We start from the raw sequence: 19,656 nt of genomic DNA, 5'->3' as shown, positions 1-19,656 counted from the left end.
TCTCTGATTTGGATGCTGAGCCAAGACAGCAGGATCTTATTGTCACCCCTCCCTGTGAAGCTAAAAAAAAAAAAAAAGAAAAAGTCAATAACAATTGCAGAGTATCTACAGCTGAAACATCTGAGATCCGTTGGCTCCATTTCCAGTGGTTGGGAGACAGAAAAGGCAGGACGATGCTGTAGAGGAAGCCCTAGACCTCAATCCAAGCCCTGGTCTGAGGGGCAGGCTTTGCGACCACATCACTGCCACATCCAAGAGGGGAGATCCTGAGGATCCTGAAATGTGTGTTCCACTCTGGGCTGCAGGTCACAGGCTCTGACTAGTGGTTACCAATGTTCTAGCAACTTCTGGCCCTCAGGTCCTCGCCCTGTATTGCAGTTCGGTATTTCTGCCTCTGTCAGCAAGGTAGGGAGGGCTTTTACCCTGCTCTGACCTCCAGGGCTGCATTAATTTTATTATTATTTAATTTGTTTATTTTTGGTTCCCAAGTATTAACCTTACTCTTAGTTTGCAATATCGTCTGACAAGACACCCAGGATTGGAAGGAGGGCATGTAAGCAACCACCCCTGTGCTGTGCTTAAATGTGCTTCTGCCTTGAGTCCACTGCATGCACCTCAGGGAGGCACCTGCAACCCCCCACCCCCACCCCCACCCCACCATCTCAAACACCTCCAGGAGGCTTCTCTGCTTACCTGGCTTCCAATCAACCTGTGCCTCCCAGAATTCTATGAGGCTGAGTAGATGTTACTGCAACTAGGGTCCACTGCCTTCCAGTTCAGTATCCCCAGCATCGCCAGATTGTGTGGCCCCCTGGGACCCACACCACAAAGCCACTCTAGCGAGTGATGGGGTATAAGTGCAGTTCATATCTGACCAGTCTTCATTCCACAAAAGAAAAATTAAAAACAAAATAAGGAAAAAAAATAGGATGCACAGTATCCAATGTGTTTCCCATGTTCTGACACTTTTTTTTATTTTAATTTTAATTTTATTATTTTTTTTTATGAGAGAAGTTTCTAAGAGTGTAGAAAAACGTGTTTCAGTGAAGGAAGGCCAATTTTCAAAACCACTCATTTGGCAAATATACAAGCTCTCAAGCCGGAAAGCCCTGCTTCTGGTTCCTCGCAGTTTACCTAATCCAAAAGCAGTGGTAATCATGTTGAAAAAAATTATCAGCTCTGCCAATAGCCTTGGGCTTTGCTTGCCACAGTAACGTACACAAAGCGAGGTGGCGATAAGGGGTTGCTTATGCAATTGAAATGCACTGCCATCCACACAGAACGCGAAGGCCTGTTTGAAGAGCTACCGGGCACAAAATTTATGACGCCCTTTATTTTACAACTGCACCGCCCTCACTATAAATGCTTTCATGGGATCAGCCGGTTTATTCCTTGGCTAATAACCCATCCATTCAAGCTGGAATGTCTGACTCGAGAGTTCTTTCTACAACATGCAATATTTGATCAGACAATAATCAATGTATCTCATGGTTCCAATGCCATATCAACTTCCATAATAAATTTCTCACCGTTGTATGGGTCAAGTTCCCCCAAATAGCTAATAACTTGGGAGAAAGCTAAGCCTTTGAAAAATCGGCTGGCATTCCAAGTCTGCGGGAGTCTCTATAAATCTGCTTTCCAGCATTATAAAATGATGCGTCTTCAGCATATTCTTCTTTTTCTTGATGTTGAATTGCATGTGCTTACCAGAGCAGAATCAATGAGGGATTGCTACAAGGATATCTTACTACAGCCATTCTCTTCTGAACCATCCATTTGCAAGAGATTGACTAATTAAATCACGTCTTGGGTCTTCCTTTTAGCAAGAAAATGCAGTTAGCTAATCTGAGCTCATATGCTAACACCAGAAATAGGCATTTTCACATAGGACGCATTCGTCGAAGTCCCACAAAATACTCTTCCTTATTTATATTCAGTGCCCATGGACTCAGGCCTGCGACCAGAACCACACGAAAATGGGCTGTGGATCGTTCACAACATTCAGGGTCTCCATACAAATCATGCAGCATCCCTCAGCTTCTTGACTTTTATTCATTAATTAATTCAGTAAATGATTATAAAGTATGTGATGTGCACCAGGTAACATTGGCCTCCATACCTTCCTGCCTGTGGCTTCACTCAGGCCTATAGTTCTATCTTGTTCCATACCTCCAGCCCTCGGTCTTTCTTTCCCTTCTCAGTTACAATCTGGGTGCTTATCCCAAGCCAGATATTTCCAGGCAGCCCACTGTCCTCTTAAGGAAGTAAGGAGATGATATAAAATGATTGACATTAAGATACCAGACTGAATATTCCAGCGCTAACAGCTTCTTGGCGAAAGGGAGCAATGTGGATCCTCACATCCTGCCAGTTCCTGGGAAGACTTTCTATAGCAAAACAACTATTCTGAAAGATTCCTAAGATTACTACAGAGATGCAGGGGATCCAGGATAGCCAGACAGCCTTGATAAAGAACAAATTTGAAGGACTTACACTTCCCAAAAGCTTAAGGCAATGTGGTACTGGTATAAGGATGCACTTAAAAGGTCAGCAGAATAAGATGAGAACCCAGTTGTAAACTTGAATTTACAATCAATGGATTTTTGACGAGGTATCAGGCAAACTCAATGAAGAAAGAATAATCATTTACACAAATGATGCTGGAAAACTAAATACCCACACATAAAAGATGAAGTCAGACCCCGATTTCACATAAGATACAACAATTAACTCAAAATTAACGATCCATTGAACCCTAAGAGCTAAAACTGTAGAAGTCTTAGAAGGAAATAGGAATAAAACTTTGTGACCCTGGTGGAGGTGGCAGTCTCCTAGATTGAACCCCAAAAGCATGAGTGACAAAATAAAATATAGTTTGACCTAATCAAAATTTAAAACTTCTGTGTATCAAAAGGTAAAAAGACCATTCACAGACTGGAGAAAAGTGTTTATCGATCATTTATGTGATATGAGACTCATATCCAGAATCTATAAAGAATTCTTACAACTCAACAATAAAAAGACAATCCAATTTTTTTAATGGGAAAATAATTTGAATAGACATATTTTCAAAGAAGACGTACAAATGGCCAATAATCCCATGAGGAAGGTAACAGACAATCACAAATGTTGGTGAGCCTGTGGAAAAATTGGAACCCTTGATCGTTGCTAGTGGGAAGCAAAATGGTACAGTCACTTGGGAAAACAAGTTGGCAGGTCCTCAAAATGTTAAGCATAGACTTACCATATCACTCAGTATTCCACCCCCTAGATGCGCACTCAAGAGGACTGAAAATATACGTCCACACAAAAACCTGGACACAAATGTTCCAGCTATATTATTGTTAATAGGCAAAAAAGAGAAACAACCCAAATGTTCAACAACCAATGAATGCATAAATAAAATGTGATCTATCCGTACAGTGGACATTTATTCAACTATAAAAAGGAATGGAGTACTCACACACACTACAACATGGATGAGCCTCAAAAACAAGCTCAGTGAAAGGAATCAGACACAGATGGGCACATGTTGTATGATGTCATTTACATGAAATGTCAAGAATAGGCCAAATCTGTGAGACAGAAGGTGGATGAGTGGGTGCCAAGAGGTCAGGAAGGGGAGTGGGGGTTGATTGCTAACGGGATGACCTTTCTTTTCGGGATGATAAAAATGTTCTGAAATTAGATAGTGAACAGCTCTGTGAATATAAGGGAAAAAAATCACTAAATTGTAAACTTTAAAAGAAGAGATTTTATGGTGTGTAATTCGTATCTCAATAAAGTTGGTATAGAAAAGTCCCCCTCATTTATTAGCTCTCTGCTCTGAGTCCAGACGTGACATGACTGAGTTTTCTGCTAGCAAATCACATACAAGGTGAAATCAAAGCGTTGGTGCCTGGGCTTTCTTCTGGATCTCGGCACACTCTTCCCAGCTCACTCTTGCCCTTAGCAGAATCCAGTTTCTTGGAGAGGAATAGGGCTACAGACTCTGTTTCTGGGCTTGCTATCCATGAGGGTCTCCACATTTCTCACCACGTGACCCCCTACATCTCAAAGCCAGCAATGGATGATCTTCCTTGGGTAAAATCCTAGCTCATGCTTCAAATCTCTTCATTTGGGATGGAAGCTGTCTCTTTATGTGCTCATCTGAATTAGATCAGTGCTGCCCAGAGTCATCTTCCTTTTCTAGAGGCACCTGTGCTATGTAACCTACCTTCACCACGGGAATGATATTCATCACATTCACAGTTATACTGGGTGTGTGCACCAGTGGGTTACAATCTAAGTGGGAGTTCTGTAAGTCTGCTTACCATGCTCCCTGGCTTTAAATCTCCCTGGCCTTATGCTGACCTGCCTGTCATGCTCCTCAGGATTATTCTGTGGATTCCCTTGAGTACCAAGTGGCCTAGCACAGAGCACAAAAAAAAAGTACTTTCAGGATGACTGTCAGGCATAATGGGTGCACCTTGCATGTCCTCAGTGGCAGGGGACTCTGGACAACATGGAGGTCCGTGTGCGTGGCATCCCTTCTCATGTGCATTCTAGGAACGGTGCTAAATTCTAAAGCTTTTAGGGATGGTCCTATGATTGTTCCAGAAATCGCAGTCTTATTTTCTATATTTGGAAACTCAACACTCACAGAAATTATGTGTGTTTGTGTGTATGTGATGGAGAGAACATGTGTGTGGGTGAGAAAGACAGAGATGGCTGGCAGAGCCATGGCTTTACTGCTGTTACTGCTTCAAACCATTCTGCTTAAAAATAGGAAATCACATCAAAATCAATAGAACATAATAAAAGTCATCACTGAGGTAAGAAGTCTGCAGAAAGACAAGCAGGTTTCATGGAATGCTGGTCCTGTGCTTTTCTTTCTCCTCCCCACCTTTTCAGATGGTGTGGATTTATCCACAATATGCCCAGATTCTGAAAACCCGAGGGGAGGGGTGAAGCTTAATTGCAGCCACATGAAGCCTGGGAGGGATTGGCTTATTGACAAGGCCTCCCTGCAAGAAGTAGAGGGACTGGCCAAATGATGGTAATTGACCCAGACAGCAATCGCGGAACATTTTAGCTTTGCGGAGGGATTGTATTCACCAGTTGTGATGTAAGATGAAGAGTATGATGCTATGGTTTGTCTTTAAAGAAAGGCTCTTACTTATTTAGCAAAAATGTCTTGGAGTCCAGTTTTCACAGCCACCTAAAATGGGGACATGACATGTACCCGGGTTTTCAGGAGTTAAATGTTAAGAAACGTCTATTGTTTAAAATGTGTGTTCTTTAGATAAAAATCTGATTTCAATAAATAACTTTTCCAAAGATTAAAAAAATGTTCCTATGCACCCGTCGGGAGATTGTATTTAAGACACATTGCCCAAACCCTCAAATAACTCTTTGAGAAACATTTAATTCCCATTCTTTGCAGATCAGAAAACGGAAGCTATCAAAATGACATTGCTACTTATGGGAGCTGAATGTTAGAGAGACCCACAAGGTCTTCTACTGTACTGACTTCATTTTTTTCTTTCTGTAGGACGATAGGTCTCTGCTACCCCTTGAGAACATGACTCACTCTTTTCCCATACATCTCAACAAGATAATGCTGCATTTTTTTTCCAGAGGAACTTTACAAATTTTTATCATTGCACATCTTTTGTCTACAGAAGTCGTGTATAACCAAAGGCACGTTGGATCGTTTGGTCATGGAGAATCCTAAACACATGAATTATGTATTTCACAAGGTTATCCAACTGTGTACCATGCATGAAAAGTTGTACATTTTTTTGATAAAGAACCACCTCAGAATATTTTCAGATCAAGATTTGATGTAAATAAATGTAACAAATATTCAATATTATTCCCATTTTTAGAGTCTTGTCAAAGCCATTAAACTGAGAAGTAAGGTGACAATCCCTCATTTTTGAAAAATGGCAGCCAGACTCATCCTTCACTAAGGATGATTGCTAAGAGGTCATCAACCTTCTTCTGAGACACTCCATCTATTGCCTGTCTTTGGACTTAAAACCGGAGCCTGGAAACTGGTCAGAGCTGGAGAGAGAAAGGAAATCAGGGTCATTTCCCCCAGAATCACCATCTTATCAGTGGGAGTGAGGAAGTCCTTTCTCAGAACCACAGAAAGCAAGTGGGGATGTCTGCCAAGAGAAAAACCTGAAGGCTAACCTGTTCCCCAGCCCAGTTTGGAAATAACCAAGCTGCCTACACAGTTGAGAACAAACTCAGGGGGACACCTGTCTTCTCCCAAAGCAGAATAGGCTGGGCTGACAGGAGGTGCCAGGATTTCATGCCGGGGTGGGGGCAGTGCCTGCATCACTTTTGGAGTCAATGTGGCTCTACTGGTTAGCTGTCTATACTTCTGCTGGGAGGGTCTGCATTACTATAGGCGTGTGTCTGCATTTGCACCAGAGGTGAATGCACTAACATTGGAAAGATCCACAGTTTGATTCTAGGCAGATGTACTTCCGTGGGTAGATACCTGCATTTCTCTTGGGAGAAGTCTATATTTACCATTGGGAGGCAAGGACATACATAGATTCTCAAGAGTAAGAATGGCTGGTGTTTCCTATTAGCAAGAGGAGACCCTCAGGAAATCAGCTGGGCCAAAGGTGGGTGATCATCTATACCAAGAAACAATGTATTGTCTGATATATGGGGCTAAGAGGAGAGGAAGACAGAAAGCCAATTATATCTCCTGTAAACCCACAGTGGCCCAATGTGACCAAGCCAGCAGTTAGGAATCTGTACAGAGGTCCCTAGGCACATAGGACCTTGCCCTTGTATCCCCCTTTACAGAAAGCAAAGGTAGGGATCCCTGGGTGGCGCAGCAGTTTAGCGCCTGCCTTTGGCCCAGGGCGCGATCTTGAAGACCCAGGATCGAATCCCATGTCAGGCTCCCGGTGCATGGAGCCAGCTTACCCCTCTGCCTATGTCTCTGCCTCTCTCTCTCACTGTGTGCCTATCATAAATAAATTAAAAAAATAATAATAAAGTTGTTTTGGGATCCCTGGGTGGCGCAGTGGTTTGGCGCCTGTCTTTGGCCCAGGGCGCGATCCTGGAGACCTGGGATCAAATCTCACGTTGGGCTCCCGGTGCATGGAGCCTGCTTCTCCCTCTGCCTATGTCTCTGCCTCTCTCTCTCTCTCTCTCCCTGACTATCATAAATAAATAAAAATAAAAATAAAAAAAAGAAAGCAAAGGTAATGAGGGTGTAGATGGTGTAATGTGAGGTGAACAAGTAAGAGCACATGGCGCCTTGCTTCCCCAGTGAAGGCTGCAGAGCCCGAGCAGACCTGAACCATGGGCTAGGATGTGAGATACAAATGCTGCCCTAGACCAGCCTGGAGTTTTAATAACCGAAAATGAGTTTATTGTAATGCCTGAGCATGATCCAGAAGGCTGTGATTGCTGCCCATTCAGGGGTAGGGAAAAGGCCAGCTAGGTGGGTTTGAGGATCGCAACACACAGTTTCTTATGTCTGTCAAGTTTAGCCCGTGCAAACTTACTCGAATAGTGGCTGCTGGGGTAGAAATGATATGTGAGGGATACTGCTTTCAAAAGTTTGGACTCTGTCTTAAGAGCCAACACCATTCATATCTACATTCATTGACGGTATGCCGCCTTTTTGCCTTCCACACCTACCTATGGCGCTCCCGCAATGCATCCAGTACTAGGTTATGGAACATGCAGGGACGCAAGAGCATCTGTCTGCTGCAGACACAGGGGGAGCAGGGCTCACAATAGACATTACTTCATGAAAATAAGAAATGGGGTGGCCACATTAAATGTCTCAAAGACAATGAACTTCAAATCTTCAAAAATTTTATGCACTCATTATATTGAAGAAATATGTTTAAGTGCATGACTAGTTGGGTTGATTATGCAAAGGGAGAAAAAAAAAGGAAAGGTCAATAAAAGGACAGTGAACTAACAAGAAAAACATGGTCAATCCAGACTTCTTGAAAACCCTGATTGCCATTTCACTAGAATAGCAATTACCATTATAGCAGCTGTGTTTGGGGAGAAATGAGAATATGTCAAGCGTTATGATCCCAGCTCTGCATTAACTACCTATTTGATCTTGAATAAGTCTTTTAACATCTCTGAGCCTACTCTCTCTCTCTAACCAGCAGCTCTAAACCTAAACACACATTCCCAGATTTCCAGTGTCAAGAATGCAGTTGAACAATCTACATATTTTAATGCTTATGTTGGGTCTTTTCCATAACAATTCCAGGAGGTAAGCAAATTCACTCGTATCCAGCCTCCTACTGCATCTTTTCCAAAAGATAAACTGAATTTTAGGGTAACAGATGTTTGCTTATTATAGGAAGACAATGCTGTAAAATTCTAGCAGCCCAGAGCATTTGTTTCCAAGCATGAGAGTTTAAGACACTCTGAACATTTGTAAGGCTTCGGTGGCTCTGGCTGGACAAGACGTGGTCTTTGTCCGTGATCTCTCCACGGCATGAGATCCCACGGCAGCGGTCACAGACGGGAGAATGAACTCAGGAGGGGCTACCTGAAGGACACCTACCATGGTCAAAAAAGATGGCAATTTTTAATGAAGCATGATCTTTTCATTTGAAATTGTGATTGACCAGCAGGGTAACTTTTCTCAGCTTGTTACGTTCCGAGTTCTGCAGGTTAGCTAGCTAGGCTCAGATGTGATTGGCATGCAGGGCCCCTTAAAACTGTCAGGCCACCTTGCAATTAGGCATGATGCCACCCGAACAGATGGCATGAATGATGGCATGCCAGACAGCCAATACACTTATCGGCATTGAGCATTCAGAGAGAATTTCCTCTCTCAGAATGTCAGAATATGGATCTATGGCATAGCGAGCAGCCGAATATTTCACATAGCGCGCAAACTGTAGGAAGAATCAGAGTGTTTTTGTACAGGGCTAGATATGGCACCAGAGCAGCATAGACTAATGGAGTCCCAGGGTTTAGAGATACTTTAAAGGCAATGAATTCTGGTGACCTATTAGATGCTCCATTCATTCATCCATCCACCCCCTGGGATATTGGACATTTATGATGAGTTAGGTACTATGTAGCTGTCTGCACAACCAACCAGCCAGGCCTTGACCACATTCACTGGCAGGGAACTCACTACTCTTACTATATCCATGTCACCCTCCACGGAATCACTTTAAATTTGATCACATCTTCTTAACACACAGCGTCCAGAGCCAAATCCACTGCTATACATACAGCTGGTTCTCAGATGGCAGACAATTCAGTAGCTTTAAGTAGAACTGTAACATTTTTGGTACTTTTCCTTAAAATATAAATATGACTTATTATTCAATGTGGTCACTTCCTCACTTCATTCCATTTTTATAAAACACCACAAGCTTTGTGATTCCAGGAAAGAAAACAAAAAGGCTATGGTTTAAAAACATCCCCGCTATGACCTTGGATAGTAAAGTAATGTAGAAAAGAGCAGTTTCTCTCAGGGTCAGACATGGCCTACCTCTCAGAGATGGCATTTCCTTGCTGAGTGATCTAGGGAGAGCTCTTTTGTCTCTCTGAGCTTCCATGTCCTCGGCTGCAGAATGGAGATAAGGTTGTAATATATCGTACATCTTATCATATATCTTTTCCTTTATTTGGCAAACATTTTATAACCATTGTGTGCAAGGCACCATGCTGGGGCATATTCTATTAATTATCAAATACGATGAGTTTATGTTATAACAGGTGAACACTACATATTGTTATTGAACACTGATGGGAAGTCACTTGATTGTTTGGCATCATCTGCCAAAAATATCTGTGGAATGAAAAATAAACTTTGGGCTTGAAAGTGACCTTATGATATAACATGGGCACGTCTGTCTACACCCACAAGATGGTACAATTCTTTGCAGGAAAGTTACTAGAAGTGAACTCCTCTAAAGGAAGAAAAGGATGAACCCACAGAATTGGATCGTTTGGATAATGGGCTGTGATGGATCAAGGAGAAGGTTGCAAGGAGCACAGCGGTCCTAGATGAAGTGTGAGGCCACCACTCTCTACATACTATAGTGCTATTGCTTCAGAGTATAGAAGACTTTGGGCAAGAAGGAGAGGAATTTAACCAAATTTCCAAGGACCTCTGATGGCCCAACACCATGTGTGCCTTTTCCTTCTATGTGTTCTCTCCACATAAAGCAGGAATGGGGGATATAAGGGCAAAGGATGCCTTCGTGATTATTCCTACTCCAGACCCGTGGGTCATGCCTGACTCCTTGGCAAGATGGATGCGTTAACATGTAAGCACAAGTGGAAGGTGCTTCACTATAGCCTCTTGGGATGGCTGAATGCCTGAGATCTGATAGCATTGCGCCAGTGGTTTGATGTACAAAGAACGCCACCTTTGGAGGCAATGCCCAACATGGCAGCTTTGGCACAGGCATTGGTGGACATCCTCAACAGTGGTGGTAATGGTTTTAATGTGGGCTGTTGGTAGTAGTACCTTCCCCACCATTGTGAGCACACGTGCTGCTTTTGGCAGTAGACGGTGTTACGGGTTGAATTGAATCTCCCTAAAAATTCACATGTTGACTTCCTAACGCCCAGTATCTGGGTGTGGGGACTTATCTGAAGATAGGGTTGTAGCAGATGTAATTAGTTAAAATGACGTCATAGAGTGGCACTCTAATTCTTATTTAAAAAGTGAAACATGGACACAGATGTGCACACGAGGACACCACATGAAGATGAAGGCAGTTAGGATGATGCATCTAAATACCAAGCAACACCAGAGATCACCAACAAGCCATCGGAATCCAGGGTAGAAGGGCTGGAAGAGATTGTCCCTCACACCCCGAGAAGGATCCAACCTTACCAACCCCTTGATCTCGGGCTTCCAGCCTCCAGACCTGTGAGAGAATGTATTTCTGTTGTTCGAGGAACAGGGCTGTGGTGCTTTGTTACAGCCGCCCGAGAACACTAACACACCTGGAGGAAGAGACAGTCCTCCAGGCCACAGAGCGGGGCCAGAGGAAACAGCCGAGGCTCCAGGTTGTGCTCAATGTCGAATTTTGCGATTCTGCGTTTAGATTCTAAGACACATGAGTGTGCTCTCTCCAAAGACCACACAAATAGAAGCTAGGGTGCAGAAATGACCAGCTAGCTGAATGAGTCGTCTTATAAAAAATGGTCACTTTGTCAAGGAAAAAAGGGAAAAACAAAACAAAACAAAAAACACCCTGCTAACACCAGGTAAATTTGACTGCTCAGGTGTTAGCGCCCTTCCTGGTGGCCCCAGTGGGGCAAATGGCAGCTTAGTGACCAAGTCCGGTTCAGGTACGTGACACCGAAATTTGCCTTACAAACAGAGGGGGCGAGGAAGGGGAGGCCTTTCTGCACCAGCCCACCTTAGCATATACTTCTGGTCAGCAGCATTAATCAGAATGGTAAATATTTATAAACTTTATTTATGGTGACTCTTGCTCTGCCCGAAAACTCTCCCACACCGCAACAGATGGGAGCCTAACATTATGCACCAGGTATAAATATATAAACATTATATAAGCAGGTAGATGAATATATGAGTTAGCCTTGAGACTAAATCAGAGTGCAAAGGTGTTGAGGGACATCCTGCTTTTGCCATTTTTTTTAACCGACTCTAGTTATGGAGTTCTTTAAACTAAAACTCAGCATAAGCAATCCTCAAGGGTTCGTGCCTATGTAAGTCCTTCCGGGACTCTGAGTAAATTCAGGGTAAGGCGCCGCGTAGGCATCAATTCTAAAAGCAACGTCCTAGATCGTAGGGCTTCTCTTTTATTCATTCTGATTAATGGCCTATGCAAACATCATTTAAAAAGGCACACTCCAGCGATTTAATGAGAGATTAAGTAATTTTCAAAGTATTACAAATACAAGGGAAATTCCATCCAAAACGACAGAAAGAAATGGTGTGGAGTATCTGCTGAATTTCTATGTGCTGATTATTGACCAAACGAACAAAAAGAGGTCCCATGTTGGAAATGCGCAGTAGCGCCTCACACATACTGGCACTGGAGGCGGGGGTGGCCGGGGTCAGTTCTTCTTTGCCTTGTCTCCCTTCACTGGTGTCTGCCTGTCTCTGGCCCCTCCCGACCCTCTCCCCCAGGCAAGAGTGGGAAGCGGGCTCCTCTGGAGGACAGCTAAAGGCTTTCGACGTGGATACCAAGGTCAAGGCCAAATGCCCACCCCCTGGCAAAGCATCAAGCCCAGTTCCCTGGGATACATTGAAAAAGCAGACGGAGAGTAGCTCACAGCTTCTCTGTACTAAATAAAAGTGGTAAGTTCTGATTCAAATGCAAAGTGACCAAAACGTGTTATCTCACCACCGGATACGGATTTGAGGACCTTGAACCCGTCTGCTAAGCCCACCTATCGATCCCAGAGTCAGGTCTCTGAGTTTCTAAGGCGTGGCCTGGTACTCCACGTAAGTTATGCCTCAATTTTGAAATGTGTTACCTATTGGAAGACAGAACAAGAAGGAACCCATTTTAAATTTTTTTCCAACACTGATCTATGACACAGATATAGGTGTACAATATCGTTTTACTGAAGATAAATGAATATGAACTTACGTCAAAGCATGTGTCTGGCTGGTAGCCTCCGGAATCAGAGCCCTGGCTGCAACCGCTGAGCTAATTGCATAGTGTAAGCCACAGTTAGGAACCCAGGGTACATAGGGGACAACTGCCGCGGAACAGACCTGGCACTGTCCTCATGCCTTTGAGGGATGCCTGCTGGAAACGTGTCCCAGATTGTCCCCTGTAAGGAAATCCCAGACCGGTAACCTTCAGAAAGCAGGGCACCTGTCTTCCCGGGTGCTACTTCCTAAGCCTGGCAGTGTGACGTCCCCCCACCAGGGGTCATTTGCTGCCCCAGGGTAAATAAAGGAAAGAGGGTGGAGAAGGATGGAAGGAAAACTTTCACCATGTAGCAGGAGAGATTTCAAACGCACATGGAAGGCTGACTGTGGCAGGTGTGCTGCGAAGGGAGGGAGTGCAGGCGGGATCTGCAACAGGGAGGAAAAGCATCCAGAGCCAAACCCGAGAGGCGGGGTAGATGTGGTCATCAGGGATAAAAAAAAAAAAAAAAAAAAAAAAAAACACAGTCAAAAAATGTTAGTAGTTTCTGTGAAGGAACTTGATTATTCATCACTCATTTCTTCACTCGTTCTTTGATAAATATTTATGGGGCAATCTCTGTGTTCCAGGCACGTGTCAGGCTGTGGGGAACAACTCAGTGGATAACGCGGAAGCGTCCTGTTCTCGAGGAGCTTTCGTTCTAGCAAAAGAAGAAAGGCCATAATAAATAAGCCAACCTGGAGGGAGATAGAATATTTTCAGATAACGATAAATGCTTTTAAAAAATGAAGCGGGTTAAATGAAGCATAAAAGACACACTGGGGGAAACTTTCGGGATCACATGGTCAAAGCGGCATCTCTGAATGAGGGGCAGAGTCCTGAAGGTCAAGAAGGAGGGAAACTGATGGTAGAAGTGTTCTCAGAAAGGGCAAAATGCACCCAGAGGTCCTGGGCAAGGAAGGCGGGGAGCTGTGAGGGATGTTGTGTGTCATTACGACATCTGGGATTTTGGGAAGACCTGAATATATATACAAAGAGGAGCCTTTAAAATTCTTATCAGCTCCACATCTAGGCAGGTTCTGACAATCTTTTAATTAGAAGGAAGAGTGAAGCAAAGTCTTACGAGCACCCATCCCTCCGTTCAGAGCAGAGCTCCCCGGAGACCAGCAGGTGGAGGCTGATCTGAGAACGCGCCCCTGCAACAGGTGCTGAAGAGTTGCACGTGCAGCTCTGGGGTTTCGGTGGAGAAAGCCGCAGATGTGAGAACCATGCTCAGCCAAACTGCCTGATGTTGTCATCAGGTGTATAAGCACTTCGAAAACGTATCTGCCTTCTATCTTTTGGGGAGATAATAGTGTGCCCTGGGATGATGAGGAGGGACTGGGGAAAATAAAATCAAAATTCCTTCCTGAATATCAGGGGTATGCTAGGTATGATTTTTTTTTAAAGACTGTTGGTTAACCAGAGGGTTAACAACAGGCTCGGTGCCCCCAAATCGTTCCTCAGGAAAACGTAAGAACATCTCCGCGAAGCCTACGCTTCTGAGTTGGGCACAGTGAAGCCTCTATCAATCAGGTCTGCTTCATGATCACATTAGATGTTTAAAAGTTGTCTCTGCATAAATTGCTTCCCCTTATTCTCATAATTAAGCCAAAGAGATTGATCTGAAAGAGACTTTCTTCTGGATAAAACATCCACTGAATAAAGATCTCGGACAGAATGTGATCACCAGTGACTATGAATGTCCCCATCCACCCAAACTTAGTGGCTTAAGGCGAGATCAACATTCATTTGTCCCATCCCCAGCTGGCCTCCAGGTGCGTCCCCATGAGGCCAGCCTCTCTGCTTCCCTCGGAAGGCTGGGAGCCGCACCTGCTCCAGAGCTGGTGGCCGGTGCTGGGCCCTCGCTGAGCTCCTCAGGCTTCTCCACCTGCAGGTGCACCTCCAGCCAGGGAGCATCGGGCAGCCAACACCCTGTAGGCAGGTCAGGGCTCCCAGGCCACACACCCCAGGGAGAGAGGGAGCCCGGCCCGGGAGGAAGCCAGGAGGCGTCCTGCGTGCTCTCCCTCAGAAGCGAGCCTGAAGGCCAGCGCAGGGTGGCGGGGAGGGCCCCGTGGTGACAGCCACAGTCTCGAAGGCCGCCGGTGCCTGCAAGAAAATATTAACAGACAAAATACACAAACGCAGTATTGAAAGACATTTCTATGGTCGTCGTGCTTTCTCAATATTCTTCAGTCAACTCCTGCTTAAAAAAAAGAAAAGAAAGAAAAAGGTTAAAGTTAGGAATGAGCTAACTGTGCAAGCTTTTCTCCAATGCCGCCGCTGATAACCTGCTCCCCGCCTTCTCCTCGATGGCTCTCTTCTCACATCCTACTTCTGGGGCTGCTGAGCACACTTGTTTCTCAATAATAACCTACAGTCCAGGCCAGTCTGATGAGATCCACGGAGGATTCGGGAGCACGTACAAATACGGGTTCACATCCTGTCCTTTGCTAGGGACATGGACTTGGGAAGTCCATCCAACGGCTCTGCGGTTCCGGCTCCTTAAGGGGAACTCACAATGCCTGTGTCATGGGGATGCCGTGAGGATCCTTCAGGCGATGCTTACAAAATGCTCACAGAATGCAGCACACCCTCTAGGGCACTCGGTTGCACAGTCTGGCCTTGACTCCTTCCCAGAGCACCCCGAGGCCAGGACGGCCGTTGTGTCCCTCCAGGTGGGTGGTCGGTCAAGACGGCTCCACCGTCCACCGTCTGCTATTTGCATTCCTAAGGACACACACACACACACACACACACACACATACACACCGCAGCACGAAAGGTAAGGCAATGTTACAGTCATTCTAGACTGGGCCAGAATTCCTAGTTTCAGAGCAAAATGGTATTTTTTCCATCTTCCCAGAGAATACTCATCACCTAGTCACCAATTTCAAAAGGAGAAATTAATAGGTAGCTTGCTACAGGCTTGAAGAGAGAAAAAGAGCCCATCAGTCAGCCCCCGTGGTGCCCCAGGTAGAGTGTGCCAGAAGCCATGGGAAGCAGGGTGTGCAAACCTTGTGTTTTAGAGCAGAAGCAGACCCATCTCTCTAAGGATGGGGAAGCCCATTGTGAGTTAGTGAATTTTACAAATCAGCAAGTAAGAAAAAAAATATATATGTAATTAAAAGAATTAACAGCGAATCGTGGCATGTACAAGGTTCATCTATTGTGGCAAGGATAATTTAATTTTACTTATTTAGGGTAATATTTCATAGTGTGCTAATGAGCGAGCTCTCATCTCTCTGGTAAAAGTAATGAAATGTTAGGATTAGGAGACCTCAGTGCTGCTCTCTGTTGGTCCTGACAGGGGGTGAGACCCCCGGAGGTTGTGCTCCACGGCCGGGGTGCGTGCACGTGGGGAATAGCAGTGAGAACGGGATCCGGGCTTCCCGAGGGACTACAGTGAAGGCACAGCCGTGTTCACTGAAAAGTGAGTACACACAAATTTAAAGGGATATATCAGGCGACATGTGGATAGCAGTCTTCTTCTGGAACCATCTAAAATGGATTCTTTGCTAAGAAATCAGAATCATCATTTGTTTAAAGGCAGTTTATATGCCAAGAGGCAATACTCCTTCTAGATCTTCCCATTTCTTCCAATGAATCTCTCTTCGTCCAAGCCAAGAAGGCAGAGCACGTAGCTAGGCTTCTTCTCTATTTCGTTTCCTCTCCGATCAGTCATGAACACCATCCTCATGATCCCTACCTGGTCCTCCCTCCCGACTCATCACCAGAGTGTGGGACAGCCCAATGCCCACATCCGGCTTCCCCATCCTTTGTCTTCCTTCCATTCACTTATGTCAGATTGATCTTCTCAAAATGTTCTTGTGAACATGGCAGCACTCAGCCCGAGAACCTTCCGTGGCTCTGTGTTGCATTCCTGTATTTCTAGACTGAGATTCAAGACCCCCCACAGGACCCTGCTTCTTTCTCTCTATGCATATTTCCTCTAATCCCACACAGAAACCTGATTTTCTGGTCTACAGGTGTTGTTGGGTAAACAAATTCATTGGACCTCTGTCTCTCCATCTACAAATGAGCCAGATTAACTCCAGGCTCCCCTTTACCTCCATTTTACCCTCTGTGTTTAGATTTTGATCTACTCTTTTTTTTTTTTTTTAGATTGATTGATTTGGAGAGAAAGAGGGAGAGAGAGAGAGAGGGAGAGAGGAAGGGAGCACCCAAGCACGGGGAGAGGCAGAGAGAGAGGGAGAGAATCTCAAGCAGACTCTGCTGAGCATGGAGCCCAATGGGGGGCTCAATCCCACAACCCCAAGATCATGACCTGAGTGAAAATCAAGAGGCGAAAGCATAACCAACTGAGCTACCTGGGCGCCCTTCAATCTACTCTTGAATCCATAGACATTACTCACCCAAAGTTCCCCAGAGACTTCAGGTTTGCAAGCCCAGTGATGGGGTCCTCCCTGTCTGATGGACACTTTCAATGACTTCTCTCCTTGGCAATCTCTCTTGCTAGCTTTCGTGACATTTCTCTTGTTTGCATCTCCTCTGCCCTTTCTGACCACTTGCTCCCATCCCAGTCTGCCTCCCTGATCTCTTTCTTCCTATTTCATTAATTTTATGATTTAAATTTATGATTCCTAGGGTTTTCCAGTTATCTTCTTGCTCCTTTTATTCTCATGGTTTGACCACCTGGTTTGTGAGTGCTCTGGAAAGTTTCTGACTTCGGTGCCTACATCCCAGCCCAGGGCTGGAGCTCCAGGCACTCGTACCTCATCTAAAATTGACCCACATTGAAATCATAGCATCAGCTCCAAACACTGTCTTTTCTCTACATTCCCTGGTTCAACAGCAGCATCAGCTCAAGGTATCCCAGCAAGACTCCAAACCCTCCTCACTGCAGCTGAGCCCACTAATGTGATCCTTAAATAACTGTAGAATCGACCATCACAGACCTTCATTGTCTCTTCTCCTTTGGAAGAGTTCCCTCAATTTGTTGGATCTCACTTTTCTCCCCCATTGAGTCCCTCCTTGAACACAGCCATCAAGGTATGAATTCAACCTCAAGGTTCTGCTTGGAGCTTCCCAGCTGGAATCTTTCCAATAGTTTCTCACATCCTTCGATGGAAGCCCATGCTTGCCCCATGGACCGTGGGGCTCTCTATGATCGTCTAGAATGTCCTACTTCAATACTCTTCAGTCTTCCAGCTGACCTTCACACAGCTCAAGGTCATTCTCCCTGACTCCAACCCTCCTCAGTCCTCAGGGCTCCTGAGAAGGCCTCTCTCCCAGTCCTCACCATTGCATCCTATAATTGTCTACTTGTCTTTTTCTCTGCCTCCAGATTGTGTATTTTCAGGGCAAGAAGACTGTCTCATGAATCGTCATGGCCCCAGTGATCTTCCCAGAATGTGGCACATTGTAGTTGATCAACATTTCCTGTGTGAATAAACAAAGACATCTATGTTATGTTATGTTATGTTATGTTATGTTATGTTATGTTATGTTATGTTACAGCATCCTGGACTCCCCTCCTGGAGCACCAACCTAAAAGACTTTGCTGTCCTTTATCACACAGGCTCTAGTTGCTAATCTTGTATTTGGACAATGTCTGTGGCTCAGGGTGGAGCCCATTAGGGTCTGTAACCAGGCAGCACCTGGCATGACCGAGGGGAAAATACAGCCACAGAGTTCCCAGCCTGTTCCTGAACGCTGTCCCTGTCCCCTCCCATTTGGATTCACTGTCCCCCCATTTAACACTTGAACTCTTAGCTGCTGAGATTTGGAGTGAGGGGCTAATTAGTCAACAAGACATGACAACATCCTGCTACAGTGAGATTACATACACCTACGGGTGTTAGCAGACGCAGAGTAAAACCCAGCAACTTGAGAGACCTGAAAATGGTGTTATCTTCCAACAGCACACGGGAGAATGTTCCAGGAGATAAAACACACAAGACAAATGGTGTCTCTAATTGAAATGCACTGGAAGAATGGGGCCCATAGAATTCTAAATACACTTTCTGTTCCAACGTTCCTCCTATATGGGCACAGTGAACTGGATTAACAAAGGATTGTGAATATTTTTAACCACCAGAAAGAATGTATTCTTTCTAGAGGGGCAGACTCCAGAGACCGTAAAAATCTACAGACATCACACCACTGTGTTACAATTTCTGGTCTGTTTATAATTTATTATTTATTCCTTAATATTAATGCAAAATGCATGTCTTTATTTGGTGAAGAAGAAGAAGGTTGTTTAGGAACCCCAGGGGATTCCTTTCCACATAATTATATTTCTAATTATAATGGTGCTTGTGATGTAACAGAAGAATTGAAGCCCCACGGATGCCAGCCCAGATTCCCACGGCCTTGAGAGCGCACAGCTACTCCTCACTGGACCTGGTCCACTCTGGGCTTTCCCTGTATTTCTTGTCCTTTCTGACCTTCACGTGGCCGCCGCCCTTCAGGGGGATCCAGGTGGGATGCTCGCCAGACCGCCGCGGCCTCCCCGGTGCTGGGGCCTGAGGCACTGTGCTCAGGGCTCTACTGCACACACCCCGCACAGCACCCCCGGATGGGAGCTCTGCCCACTGCGTGACTGCATCAACATCACCAGAGTCCGCGCCCGGGCCCTGGGAGGTAGCGGCAGACACGGCGTTCACGTGGGAGAGCCTGGAATGACCATGTCAACAGGCACACGGTGGCAGAGAGTGCTTCAAGACCAGAGAAGTTTCATAAAACAAGGAATGAGGAGGGTGGGGCTGTATGATGTGAGAAAGTGCAGGAGGTTCGTCTGAGGAGGGGATATTGAAGAAAAGGCACGATGAAGCAGGGCTCACAGCTGAGCAAAGAGCTGTGTGGCATGGGTCTGCCCAACGTCCCTCCACCTGCCCCTCACCCGCCCTGCCCTGGTCTCCCTCCCCTGCCTCCCCTTCCCTCCCCTGGGGCTGCAGCTTCTGCAGGGTGACTGGGCAGCCTGACACACCTTCCTCCCATCTCCTCTCCCCTTCCCCACTCTCTCTCTCCCTCTCCCCACTCCACTCCTCCCCGTCTCTCT

The 19,656-nt window shown here is 45.4% G+C and overlaps 1 long non-coding RNA gene across 2 annotated transcripts in view; it reads right to left on the bottom strand.

Moving 5' to 3' along the window:
• Positions 1–3,021: 3,021 nt before the first annotated feature.
• The window catches only part of LOC112664895 (uncharacterized), a 56,319-nt gene continuing 39,684 nt past the window's right edge, over positions 3,022–19,656 (bottom strand). The window contains exons 2-6 of one of the 2 annotated variants that reach the window (XR_007403119.1): positions 17,552–18,035; positions 14,466–14,741; positions 12,968–13,293; positions 12,588–12,774; positions 3,022–12,471 (exon numbers count right to left, since the gene is read on the bottom strand). This is a non-coding gene — a long non-coding RNA (uncharacterized LOC112664895). Of the gene's footprint in view, positions 12,472–12,587; positions 13,294–14,465; positions 14,742–17,551; positions 18,036–19,656 lie in introns of both variants that reach the window. The other variant, XR_007403118.1, reaches the window with a different exon arrangement.

The sequence above is a fragment of the Canis lupus genome, chromosome 17 (assembly GCF_003254725.2).
Source record: "Canis lupus dingo isolate Sandy chromosome 17, ASM325472v2, whole genome shotgun sequence".
Taxonomy (NCBI): domain Eukaryota; kingdom Metazoa; phylum Chordata; class Mammalia; order Carnivora; family Canidae; genus Canis; species Canis lupus.
The sequence above is the reverse complement of the archived record's forward strand: the minus strand, read 5'-3'. Positions and strand labels throughout refer to the sequence as shown.